This window comes from Equus przewalskii, chromosome 27 (genome assembly GCF_037783145.1).
Source record: "Equus przewalskii isolate Varuska chromosome 27, EquPr2, whole genome shotgun sequence".
Lineage (NCBI taxonomy): Eukaryota > Metazoa > Chordata > Mammalia > Perissodactyla > Equidae > Equus > Equus przewalskii.
The window spans coordinates 32,380,937-32,394,888 of record NC_091857.1 but is presented as its reverse complement, the minus strand read 5'-3'; the positions used below and the strand labels follow the sequence as shown (position 1 = coordinate 32,394,888).

The window sequence follows — 13,952 nt, the reverse complement described above, 5'->3', positions numbered from 1 at the left end:
AATTCTTTAGCTGCACTAGCCACATTTCCAGTGCTCAACAGTCACACGTGCTGGTGGGCACTGTATTGTACAGACACCTCCACGATGTTCCCTTCACAGCACAAAGTTCTGGTGAACAGGGGTGCTTTAGATAGATGCCAATTATGTTGCCATTGCAAGGTAGGTTTCCAATGAGTTGCAACACACAAAACTAATAATCAGGGAAAGAGCTTTGCTTTTTTATTCTCTTAAATATTTTTTGAGATAATTGCAGATTCACATGCAGTAGTAAGAAGTAAGATAGAGATTCCTTGCACTTGACCCAATTTTCCTCAGTGGTAACATTTTGCAAAACTCCAGTACAATATCACACTCAGAATACTGACATCAAAACAATCCACCAATCATGTCCAGATTTCCTCATTTCACTTGTACCTATTTGTATGTGTGTATTCGGATCCATACAATTTTATCACAAGTGTAGGTTTGTGTATCCACCACTACAGTCAAGATATACAACATTTCCATCAGCACAAGGATCCCTCCTGTTGGTCCTTTATAACCAAACATACCTCTCTCTTGCCCCCACCCTCCCCTCCCTCAGCCCTGTCCACCAGTAATCTGTTCTCCATTTCTAAAATTGTCTTGTTTCAAAAATGCTCCCTAGATGGAGTCATCAGTTATAACCTTTTGGGATTTTTTTTTTCACTCGGGATGGTGAAGAGCTTTGTTTTGGATTTTCTCCCTTATCCGTGTATATCCTGGTTCTGTCATTTTCTGGCCTCTCTCCACACCCCTAGCCTCATTCACTTTCTTCTATAGTGGGCATGAGCCAGTGTTGGAAGGAAGTGGGATGGACTAAATCCACCAAGAGGGTCAGTCAGCGATAGCACATGGCATGCAGGGAAGTCTGGTCATGGTGAGGGGCCTGAAATTTCAAAAGACCAATTCTCGGAGGGCAATGAATCATGATTTTCAGCCTGATTTCTTTATCCTTGTAGTACTGGTACCAACACAAGAAGTGACAAGTCAGTGGGGCAGGATGCTCCAGAAAATACAATCCATGAACATCATACAGTCTGAGAATGTAGTGTATGATAAAAGCGGCATTAACAATTAACAGGGGAAGCAAAGAATTATTCCAGAAAATGGTAGTGGGGGAAAAGGAGCAATGATTGCAAAGGGAAAAAGAGATCCTCACCCTACACGGTACACCCATTAATTTCTAACGAGAGAGAAAAAGTATTTTCCCACTTTTTAAATTTATGGGCTTATAAGTGAAACCATAAAACAAGTATAAGAAAAGATAAGTAAAATTCACATTTTTTCAGTATGGGAAAAGGGCTTTGTCAGCATAAGAACAGGGGAAGAATAATAAAGGAAAGGAGTGAGAGATTGGACTATGGGAAATTCTTAGAAAGTTTGTTTTTGGGGAAGTGTGCTAATTTAAAGCCAGTGAATTAAGATCTTGAATCAAGGTTTTGTATATTTTTTCTCTGTCAAATTTGGGTCTTGATCCTGGTGGTGTGTTTTTGAGCCTCCCACCCTTCCTCGCACACAGCACCTTGTCTGGGTTTGAAACCAGCCCAACACAAGGTTGACATAAAGGAAGCCATGTTGTAGAAAAGAGACCATGTTGTAGCTTTGAGTGACCTCTGACTAACTAACCTAGCTGGATTTGCACCCTCCAGGAGATCCACCTGTTCTGTAGATTTTATGACCCCTGCTTGTGCATATACCTCCCAGCTGCGATAAGATGCTAACTTGGTTCTTTTGGGTTCCTCAGGAATGTGATGACCACCAAACAGAAAGTCTATAATGATAGCCATCATCAATGAAACCTGAAAGATCTGGTGTGGCAACTGCCAGTCTGTAACACCAGAGGGTCAACATTCCTAACCCTCCCCCCAATAACCCACTGGCCTATATAACTGCTTCAAGATTCTGTACCCTGCTTAAGATGGTTCTTTTGGACATTAATCGGCTGTCTTCCCTCTTGCTAGCAAGCTGTAATAAAATGCCCTTTCTCTGCTATCACCTTGCCTCTCGAATGTTGGCTTTTGTCTCACGGTGAGCAGAGTGTGCCCTTTGTGCAGGAACCAGTTCTGAGCAATGTGAGAAGAAAAACAAAAGAGTAAAGGTAGAGGCTCCGGATCTCTGTTAGGACTCTAATGGCTAACGTGGAAGGTATTCCTTGGTTGTGAGAGTCAAGTCTGAGATCATCCTGGCTGCTATATGGAGAAAGAATTTTATCACATCTATTAACTTGAGGAATAAACACACGTACTACCCACTGCTTCAAAGCAGTTATTTTATTTGTCCTGAAGTACACAGTTCAATGATGTCTATTAACATAAAATATGTTGGAAAACAGTATCAAATTCTGAGTAAATTCTAAGTTACGAAGCTCTCAGGGTCTTCCCCTGCCCATGATTATTTACCCTTATGGAATTCCACTTGACCCTGCCTCTTATTCTTGTACTTTCTGCTTGTTTATGATGTTTGATAAGCCTTGCCTATGGATAGAGCATGGAGTTTGAGTCTTGGAATCTAGTTGTTGCTGAGATGCTGAGTAAATATGTAACTCCTGGCAATTGACTTAATTCTATCAAAGATAAACAATGTAAGGGCAGATTTTAGTAAGTAATACACTATTGCAATAGGGCCCTGGGTGCAGTACAACCAGAACTCAACTTGGATTTGTACAGAGATTTGACTGGGCATTTTTAAAGAAAGAATGAGGGAGTAGGGAGGGAGAACTGACGGGCATGAGTATAGTCAGGGAAGTGAAACATTGCAATGGGTTGGTCAGCGTAAATGTCAGTAGGCCACAGTGTGTGCTACACGGAGACTGGGAGACAGAGGCTCTGTCCTTTCTCATGATTACATTTCAAAAGAATGGCTTTCAAGACCTTAAGAAAGAGATTCCTGAGTTGTAAGAGATACATTTATATCTCGAATGGACAGAAGAAGGATTCACAAGTTGTAAGAAATGCTCTAAGAAAGGGTGGTAAAGAGCCTATGGTGAGATGTGGGCTAGAACAAACAGGAAATCCTTTGGCAGCCTTGAGCACGTTAAAGGGGCTTGGGTCATCCTAGGATGGGGCCTCAAGCTGTTAGAAACTATGCCAGTGTTTCAGTCTTTTCATGTGGGGGCAAGAGAGTGAGTGAAATCATTTGTGCTGAGTTTGTAGATTTGATAGGCCGTGCTGGGGCCTAGTTGAGAAGAAGGTTCAGAAGAGCCTGACAGAGTTTGGGCAAGGAGAGAGTCTGTCAATTTCTACCTTTTTTTTTTTAGGAAGATTACCCCTGAGCTAACATCTGCTGCCAATCCTCCTCTTTTTGCTGAGGAATACTGGCCCTGAGCTAACATCCGTGCCCATCTTCCTCCACTTTATACGTGGGACACCTTCCACAGCCTGGCTTGCCAAGTGGTGCCATGTCTGCACCCGGGATCCGAACTGGCGAACCCCGGGCCGCCAAAGCAGAATATGCGAACTTAACCGCTGCACCGCTGGGCTGGCTCCTCAATTCCCATCTTGAAAATGGGAGTATACATTACCTTCCTGCCTCATAAAAGCAAAATACCTGTTTCATCTGCCCCCTTTCTTCCTGTCTTGAAGGCTTTTGTGTGACAATGTCATGCCCAGAGCTCTAGCAACTCTCTTGAGACCCAGGGGAAAGAAACTAAAAGGGGAAGAGCCAACTCCCAAAGGAAGGTATCATGGAAAATTAGAAAGAGCCTTGATCCTTGATGACATCACGGAATCATAGGTCCAAATCTGGAACCATGTATTTCCAGCCTCATCTTTTATTTTCAATAAACTTTTAATTTCAGAATAGATACTGAAAAGGTGCAAATGTAGTACAGAGAATTCCTGTATACCCCTCATCAAATGTCCCCTTGTATTAACATCTCACTATGATGGTACCTTTCTCACAAATAGGAAACCTACATTGGAACAGCAGTATTAACTAACTTCCATGCTTTAACTGGATTTCACTAGTTTTCCCCCTGATATCCTGTTTTTAATCCAGGATTCCCTCCAGAATACCACATCACATTGAACTGTCAGGTCTCTTTAGTTTCCTGTGCTTTATGCCAAAAAGTCTACTAGGCTTTCATAATATTTGACAGATTTTAAGAGTACTGGTCAGGTATTTTTGGATTTGTCTGATGTTTTTCTCAGGCAAGAACTGGGGAGGAATATCACAGATGTTTCCAGATGTTTGTCTTGAAATATTTCAAACAGAAAAGTTGATAGAATAGTATAGTAAACATCCTTATATCCACCAAGCTAGCTTGAACATGGATGAATATTTTACTATATTATTGTATTCATCTTCCGTATGTATTTTGCAGAACCACGTTCATGTTGCAGACCTCAGGACACTTCCTCCCTCCATAAATAACACATTCTCATTGAAGAGATTTGACAGTAATTCTCTCATGTCCACTGACATCCAATCCATATTCAATTTCCCCAACTCTCTCAGATTCTCTTATGGATGGATCTTAAGTGCCTCCTCACAGTTCATACTTTGCAACTGTGTTTTTCCAATGAATTTGGTGTTAAAGAGACCACACCAGATGTATTCCCGTCATATTTTTGTCCATATCATACTAGAGGCTGATAAACCAAAGCCCACAGGCCAAATGACACCACATTCATTGTTTATGTATTCTCTATGGCTCCTTTCATGCTACCTCAGCAGATCTGAGTATTTCCCACAGAGACCGTGTGGCCTGCAAAGCTGAAAATATGTGCTTACTGGCTGTTTCTATAATGTTTGTTGACCTGTGGGTTATACTGTCCTTCCGTGACCTAAATTTTAGGTGTATTACATTTCTGAGGTGGTTGGCATGGAAAGATTCTGCATAAATGGACATTTATTTAAAAAACCCCTTTATTCATCTACTGATTTTCATTCATTGTCATTGAGTCCACTTTTTCTCCCCCTATATCACAGAAGAAACCGGAAAGAACTTCCCAGAATTGAGAATCAAGCCAAGTCAAATTTAATACTCCATGGGGATATTTTGATTCTTCTTATTTTTGAAAATTGTGGATAGGGATATTTTTGACAGTGTAAGTATCCTTTGGTCAAATCAGGATGAGTAACTTGATAAGAGCCATAGAGGGAACAGTGAAAAGAGTCCCCACTATTCATTTTTCTTCTCCATAACAATCTCTCTCTGAGGTCCCTGGGCATACAAGGGCAAAAGGGCCAAGTACACAGGGGTCTCCGCTCCTTCTTCTGGACATTTTATGGCTTTGGGTCCCCCCATGTCAGTTCTCACCCATCCTGGGTGGCAGGCATTCAGGAGGATTTTGTCCCCTCTCCTGTGCTCACTCAGTCTCCAGGCCTGGATTCTGGACAAGACGGTGATAAGCATCTTAGATGCTGCATATGCCATGGCCTTGATATCAGGCCAGCCTTCCTTTATGTGCACTCCATTCCTCGTATCTTCCACGAACTTGTTCATGAACCCACCAGCTCCTCCTCCAGGATGGTCTCGCTTGTAATCTTCTGCTGCAGTTTTGGGCTGCAGGTTCCAGAGCTGTGAAGCTCATTATGCTAGACACATTCACCACTCTGCCTAAAATGCAACACAGATTGTTACCTAGCAAGGCATGCACAAGAATGGTGAATACCAAAATTGCTGAGATTTTGTCAACTTGGGAGACAATTACCACTGTGCCATGAGCATTAATTAAGACTGCCTCTATGAGTGAATTCATGATATACTGTTGAAGGTTATTTTACCCACAAGGTCAGGAATGATGTCAGAGAAATGCTCGAATGGGGAGAAGAGTGCCCATGAGTTCCATAAGAATATGAAAATGGTTTGTACAGGAACATGCTAAGGGGGAGGTAGGTTGGGGCTCATTAGTATCAAAGGCTCCCTTTGGGACCACTTGAGGATGTTATGGTTACTAGGGAAGTGTTCTGTGATTAGGTCTTTCTGGACCAACAAAGAGCTGACTGATGGATGGCAGATCCTAGGTGAATGGACAGCATCTGCTTTGAAAGGCTGCCACTCTGATTGAGGAAGGGGACAACAAATGAGCTCAGGGAGCTGAACTGCATGCTGTTTTCTCTGTTTGGGTTTTTATCAACTGTTTTGCAGTGACTAACGGGCTGGCAATATGCCGATGGTGAGGAACAGTGGAAACTGGACTATTAAAGGGATGCTATCAAAAGAAATGAAATACCTCCTACAACATGCATAAACCTTGAAAGCGTTATCCTAAATTAAGGACACCAGTCACAAAAGACCACATATTATATGATTCTATACATATGAGATGCCCAGAAAAAGAAAATCTGGAGACAGAAAGTAGATTAGTGATTGCTCTGGGACAGGAGGAGTCGGGGAACAGAGGGGTGAGAGGATTCTTCTTGTGAAGCTGGATCTGTTCTAATGTTGAATGAGCTGAGGGGTCCACAACTCTGCATGCGTATTAAAAATCACCACATTCTATATTTTAAATAGGTGAAGTGTATGGTATGTGAGTTATATCTCAATAAAGTTGTAAAACGTCTAAAGCAATGACACACTTCCCATTAAGGTTTTTTGGAAATTATAGTTAGTAGTCACAGATATGAATTTATATTAACATGTATGAAGAAAGACTTCACTATTTTGACATCTCAGTGAATCTTTTAAATGGTATAAAATTCATGAGACCATACTTCCAATAAGAGATTCGAGTAAATTAGGAAACTCTCCCTGTTTTAATGTAAATATTGGGAAACCGTCATCTTTGGTTAACTTGACCTCAATTCTACTGAAGGGATGGCATTGCAAAAGAATTCCATAAAAAAATAATTCATGACACTATGACTCTTACTAAATGATCTTTGAGATAAATACAATGAATTATAGAAACCTTGTGAAAATCTTCCAACACTCTTCTGGAGTGAACACATTTTAGAAATGGGTCAATTATTCCAGTTCTTCCTTTCATCTGGAACATATGAAGTATAAGAATAAACTGATCCTCTTTGTGAAATGGTCTACTAAGCACAGTCAAAGATCCTAATGAATTTAATTAATTCTCAAAATTATTATCGGCCTCTCTCATAATAAAAATAATACATGTCTCTTGAATCAAAGTTGCAACACACAGAAGGATATAAGAAAACAAAAGACAGGGGAGAGGAAGCCAGAGTGGGCAAGTGGTATATCAGGAGGGCAGCTACAATTACTCATAAGGCTTGGAATCATATTCTAGAAACTTTAGTCTAGGCAGTAGATGGAGAATCTGTACTAACTTTCTGTTGGCTGTTTATGCAATGTAATGAAATGATGACTATTTTTCTGTTCTATTATCTAGCACAGGAAGTCTAGAATCAGCTGGGAAAATACTTACCTGTGCATAGTAGGGAAGCCTGACTGGGGAGTCCAAGGTCTTTGTAGGTAAATGCCTGGATGTGGGTGCTGCATCCCAGTCCAACTTGCCCACACCAGTCCCTCGCACTGACCAGTCCCCAAGAAGTGGCAGCTGCCTGGGTGTCTCCCCTCACTGCTGGGTGAGAGTGTAGACACCACTGGTCTGAGAACTCAGGACAGGAAGGACACAGGCTGGAACCGGGAAGCATTTGTTGGAGGTTACACAGCAAAGACTGTGATCCAAGTGTTTCATCTCCAGAGTGTACTCATGGCTTTCAGAATGCAGTTCAGGGACACTGCACTGGGATGCACACAGCTAATCCTCTAAGAGGTGTTACGGGCCATCCAGACTTTCTTATGCTAAGGGTGTGTGTGTGTGTGTGTGTGTGAGAAACAGTGTCTCTTTACCCACTCCACATTGATGAGAAAGTTTGTCACCCATCTGAGGAAGGACTCTTTCACTGGTGGGGCTGGGGTGTGGGTTAGGTTTACAATTTATACAGGTCAATAGTCTGTATCTGACCAGAGATGTATCTCATGATGCCATGTTTTCCTCCAAAAGTGTAAATCAGTGGAAACACATAGACCATGTCCCCAGGGCTTAACACACAGTAGCTGCTCAAGAACTCTGTGTGATGACTGTCCCCTAATGGCTCTGCCCCAGTCACTCTTCTTCACTCTCCAAACTCTCACCATCCAAGACCAGGGCCAAAGTGATCTAGACAACAAGGGCTATTTTAGACATCATCTCAACTCCAGTAACAAACTTCAGAAGCATTACTAGATTCTAATTGTCTATTCAGAGGCATTAAGTGCACATCTGGCTCTCTTGACCTGGTATGACTTCACATTCATCACATAAGTATATCTTTCTAATTCCAAGGGTACTTGTTGTTAAGTCTCTGGATTGATAAGGGATTTCTATGAAACACCGCAGGGTTTTAAACTGGGTCTCCTGCAGGACTTAGGGGTTCCCTGAGGTGCCCCTGGCACCCAGAGGAAAACACTGGCCCCAATCAAGCTGAGTCTTCTTTCCTCATCTGTCGCTCTGACCTGACTGTGTATGGCTTCACTTGAAGAAAGGGATTCTGGACACAAACAGTTGAGGACCATTGCGCAGTAGGAAGAACAATTAGCTTGGATGCTACATGACTTAGGTCTGTACCAAGCTGCGCATGTCACCATGAGATCCCTTATGCTTCCACGTTCTTATTGGGGACAGTATCTAAAATTTCTAGCACATTGCATCGAAAAGGTCCATCCATCCGTCCTTTCTAGAACCACAAAATGTCAACGGTGGAAGATACCTTTAGTACAATAATTTCCCCCAACTTCCTCTAGTGATTTTTCATAGTTAATGAAGTTAAAAGTGGTACCTGGTCAAATGAAAGTTCATCACACCTTCTTTAAAGGTTTACTTGGTAAGTGTAGCTTAACAAGTGTGTTTATTCCCTCTCAATACTCTTCAAGCTAATCTGTGATAAACAAGAGTGTACACATTTGAAATGTTTGCTTGATTCCTTAAACAAATCAAGACGGTTTGTCATCTCACAGAGGTGGTTCCTCCTTACTATCTTTTCAAAATAAATATATATTATAATTTAAAGAGAAAAGGCAGAATAACAGACAACCAGCATTAAAGAGAGCATTCTTCAAATTCAGGATGCTGCTTACTTTAGGGAACAGTGGGGAAATGAGATGGGAAGGGATGAAGGGATTTAAACAGCCTTGATGATGACTGATTGGTGACGCTTGCTGAGGCGTGCCTGGGGAGGGTAGATTCTTATCTTTATATGGCCAGAGTATTTCCAAATAACTCTTTTAAGAAAGGATTAAAAATAAAAGAAATCCACATATAGTCACTCAGTAATCCTTAAGGTCATAACTCTTTCCTTTTCTTCTTTCACGCCAGAAACAAAATGTACATTACCCTTTTGGATGCTTTCTGCTTCCCACAAAAATTCTGTGGAAACCATTCCAGACTGTTCTCTGTATCCTCAGATCTGAGATAAGGGGGAGGAGAGACAGTATTTATTTTTGGTTACCTTAGATAGGACTTTTCCTAGATTTCTCCCCAAAGAAAGTAGAAAAAAGTCATGATAACATGAACTTCTGTGGCTGCCTTCCCTCCAAAATAAGGGAAGGATTGTCCTGTTTCAAAAAGGAAGAAAACCTTGCTCTCATAGAGAGTATATAGTATGCATTTATATATCTTTTCACTCCAGCTTGGGTGAGGCCAGATCAGTTGTTTGAATAGAGCCTGCCTTAGTAAATCTCTGAGTGTACCCATTTCTCTTCCAGACCAAGTGCAGACACAGCAGAAATTAACACAGCCCAGTTAAGTAAGAAACATTCCCATGCAGAAGTCATTAGTTTGATTCTAAGAGGAATACATGTAGAACGTGTGGTGGTGGCACAAGGAACCCCATGGCTGCCCTCAAGTTTTGGGGCTAGTGAGGAGCTCAGCTAACTTCCAAAGAGCTGCCCTTTGAATCTCTAGTGAACTAAGTGTTAGAAGAACAAGCAGAACTTTCCAGGAGAACAAGACAGGGAAATGGGGCAGAGTTCAGAGTAAACTGTATGTGCATGTACTCAATGCCAAGCCACACCTCTTAAACTTTCTAAAATTATCTGCTTGTCTTTATTGGTGTATTTTCTGGGTAGTGGTTCCCCTCTATGCTATTACCTTTGATTAATATTACCATAGTTTACAACCAAAAACCTGATAGTTTGGATGTCAATCCGTAGAACATTGAAGGGGAGTTAAAATTTGCTGGAGTTAGGCAGGTCATATTACAGAGATCCCTATAAGCCTTGCTAAGGGCTTGGACTTTGCTCCTGAAGGATTTTCAGAGGAAGACAGGGCATCAGGAGGAGAAGGAGAGACAGGAAGATAAAAAGTGTCTGGAGCTCTAAGCCTGTTCAAGCAGGGGACCGATTTTAGGGGAGCCTGATAAATTGGGGGTAGTGAGGGCTCCACTGGCCTGAGTAAGATCACTCTGACAGAGGGAGAGGGAGGAGGGGTCAGCAATGGAGTCCTCAGGGAACTCCAACCTGTGAGTGGTGTGGGGCAAGGAAAGGGCTTCTCTGAAGAGACTTTCGAAAAAAGACCTGAAAGATAAGAGTCAACTGTGCAAAGACCCACTGGACTAAGAGCACCAATGACCACTGGACAAGTGTGTACAGAGCCTGAGGCAGAAAGCACGTGGCCCAGTGGAGACACAACAAGGAGGCCAGTGTGGCTGAGCAGGAAGAGCTGGTATTAGCCTGTAGATGAGATCAGGAGCAGGCAGGGCAGATCATGCCAGAAACAGTAGAGCTGGGGCTCCTCATCAGACTCACCTTGGGGTTTTATGAGACACAGTAGCTCCGTGCAGACATCTTGGGTATGCAACAAGTTTGCTTCCACTGTCACTTCTCCTTGAATATGAATCAGTGTGGAATCAGGAGCTTTTAGGGGAGAAAGAGAACAAAGTTCAGAAACTAATCGTACTCATGGTAAAAATACAAGAATGATGGAAAAAATTTTTTTACGTACAATTTCTGGTAAAGTGCAAGTAATGGCTTGGTTAAGTTAAGAATGTGTCAATACTAATGATATTTCCCTGCTTGTTAATGCTGGCTATAGTCGTAAGATGGCACCATTAAGGGAGACTAAGTGAAGGACGCAGAATGGGATCTGTCTGTACCATTCTTAAAATTTCTTGTTGTTTTTCAAAATAAGTTAAGTCGCCAAACTGCTCTGAAGTGCAATCCAAGAGAAACTGCGAAAACCTGGAGGAGATCCCTAAGGGTCTGTGTCATGGAAATGCAAAGTCTCTCTGCTGGAAAGTCTTGCAAGTCTCAGAGGTCTCTGCTCTCTCTGTAGCCTCCAGTCTGACCTCTTTCCCGAGGCAGTTTGTTCTAGATCCCCTGGGAGCGAAGGTCCCCACAGCAGCATTTCAGACCCCTACTCACTTTGGCTGGCCACCCTCACAGAGGCTGCCTCCCCTCCAAGCTCACATCCACCTACTCAGGTAGGCGATGGCTGCGTTGTTGACCAGCAGGTCAAGGCCACAAGACCCCTTATGCAAGAAGGTGCGCAGTGTCCAGATGCTCTGTAGGTTGTCACTGCCCAATTGATGCAAATGAGGGCTCAGGCCCTGGGCCTGCAGCTTCTGCACAGCTGCCCAGCCCTGCATAGTGTCCCTCGCCATGAGCACCACATCCCCTGAGAACTGCTGCTAAGATCGTGCAGGATAGTGAAGCCAATGCCCTCATTGGCACTGGTCCCCAGCAGCAAACACCCACAGGACATGGTTGGGTAGGGGGTATGTGGGGCACTTGTGTGGAGAGCAGACAGGAGCCACAGGGGCACTGGGGAGGCCTGACCACAGTCAGAGTTTGCACCGAAGTGAGTTCTGGGATCAAGTGCTGTCGTTTCCTGAGAAACCAGCCGCACCTCCATCCATGCCTCCTAGGAGAGGCCAAAAGTTCAAGGTTCCCTACTACCCCCACTCCTGGGCCCACCCCTTCTCCAAGCTGCACCCTGGGGCAAACTAGGACACAACCCTCTTTTTTTCCCTTAACTTTTTATTGAGATTATGATAGTTTACAACCTTGTGAAATTTCAGTTGTACATTATTATTTGTCAGCCATATTGTAGGTGCACCACTTCTCCCTTTGTGCCCACCCCCTACTCCCCCCCCCCCACCCCATTTCCCCTGGTAACTACTGATCTGTTCTCTTTGTCTAAATGTTTATCTTCCACATATGAGTGGAGTCATACAGAGATTGTCTTTCTCTATCTGGCTTATTTCACTTAACATAATACCCTCAAGGTCCATCCATGTTGTTGTGAATGGGACGATTTTATCCTTTTTTATGGCTGAGTCATATTCCATTGTATATATATATACCATATCTTCTTTATCCAATCATCAGTTGATGGGCACTTCCGTTGCTTCCACATCTTGGCTATTGTAAATAATGCTGCAATGAACATAGGGGTGCATGGGAGTTTTGGAATTGCTGATTTCAAGTTCTTTGGATAGGTCCCCAGTAGTGGGATTGCTGGGTCATATGGTATTTCTATTTTTAATTTTTTGAGAAATCTCCATACTGTTTTCCATAGCGGCTGCACCAGTTTGCATTCCCACCAGCAGTGTATGAGGGTTTTTTCTCCACACCCTCTCCAACATTTGTTACTTTTTGTTTTGGTTATTTTTGCCATTCTAACGGGTGTAAGGTGATATCTTAGTGTAGGTTTGATTTGCATTTCCTTGATGATCAGTGATGATGAGCATCTTTTCATGTGCCTATTGGCCATCCGTGTATCTTTTTTGGAGAAATGTCTGTTCATGACTCCTGCCCATTTTTTGATCGGGTTGTTTGATTTTTTTGTTGTTGAGCTGTGTGAGTTCTTTATATAGTATGGAGATTAACCCTTTGTCGGATGTATGACTTGCAAGTATTATTTCCCAATTGGTGGGTTGTTTTTTTGTTTCATTCCTGTTTTCCCTTGCCTTGAAGAAGCTCTTTAGTCTGATGAAGTCCCATTTGTTTATTCTTTCTATTGTTTCCCTTGTCTGAGAAGACATGGTGTCTGAAAAGATCCTTTTGATAGTGATGTCAAAGAGTGTACTGCCTATATTTTCGTCTAGAAGCCTTATGGTTTCAGGTCTTATCTTTAGCTCTTTCATCCATTTTGAGTTTATTTTTGTGAATGGTGAAAAAGAATGGTCAATTTTCATTCTTTTCTATGAGGCCGTCCAGTTTTCCCGGTACCATTTGTTGAAGAGACTCTTTTCTCCATTACATGCCCTCAGCTCCTTCGTCTAAGATTAGCTGTCCATAGATTTGTGGTTTTATTTCTGGGCTTTCAATTCTGTTCCATTGATCTGTGCACCTGTTTTTGTACAAGTCCCATGCTGTTTTGATTACTGTAGCTTTGTAGTATGTTTTGAAGTCAGGGATTGTGATGCCTCCAGCTTTGTTCTTTTTTTCTCAGGATTGCTTTAGCAATTCGGGGTCTTTTGTTGCCCCATATGAATTTTAGGATTCTTTGTTCTATTTCTGTAAAGAATGTCATTGGGATTCTGATTGGGATAGTGGTGAATCTGTAGATTGCTTTAGGTAGTATGGACATTTTAACTATGTTTATTCTTCCAATCCATGTGCATGGAATGTCTTTCCATCTCTTTATGTCACCATCAGTTTCTTTCAGGAAAGTCTTGTAGTTTTCATTGTATAGATCTTTCACTTCCTTGGTTAAATCTACCCGAGGTATTTTATTCTTTTTGTTGTGATTGTGAATGGGATTGAGTTCTTGAGTTCTCTTTCTGTTAGTTCGTTGTTAGGACACAACCCTCTTTTGATCTCACTTCTGAACTAAGCGGTCATTACAGGCTGGAGAGGTGTGCTTCCACCAAAGCAAAACTGCTTGGTTTGGGGTCAGTAGGGAACTAGAAACTCACAGTAGTTTCACTATATTTTCAAAAAGGAGAAAAAGGAGTGCAGAGGAGCTGCCTTGGACAGAGGTCATCATCCACTGAAGAATGGGAAAGGTTGCTTTTTCCTAAGAAGCAATGACATT

At 42.3% G+C, this 13,952-nt stretch overlaps 1 protein-coding gene and 1 pseudogene across 15 annotated transcripts in view; one reads left to right on the top strand and one right to left on the bottom strand.

The window, feature by feature from the left end:
* The window catches only part of SETD4 (SET domain containing 4), a 286,569-nt gene that overhangs the window by 116,873 nt on the left and 155,744 nt on the right, over positions 1-13,952 (top strand). The window lies entirely within an intron of this gene.
* LOC139079863 (carbonyl reductase [NADPH] 1-like) lies at positions 4,870-11,837 on the bottom strand (annotated as a pseudogene).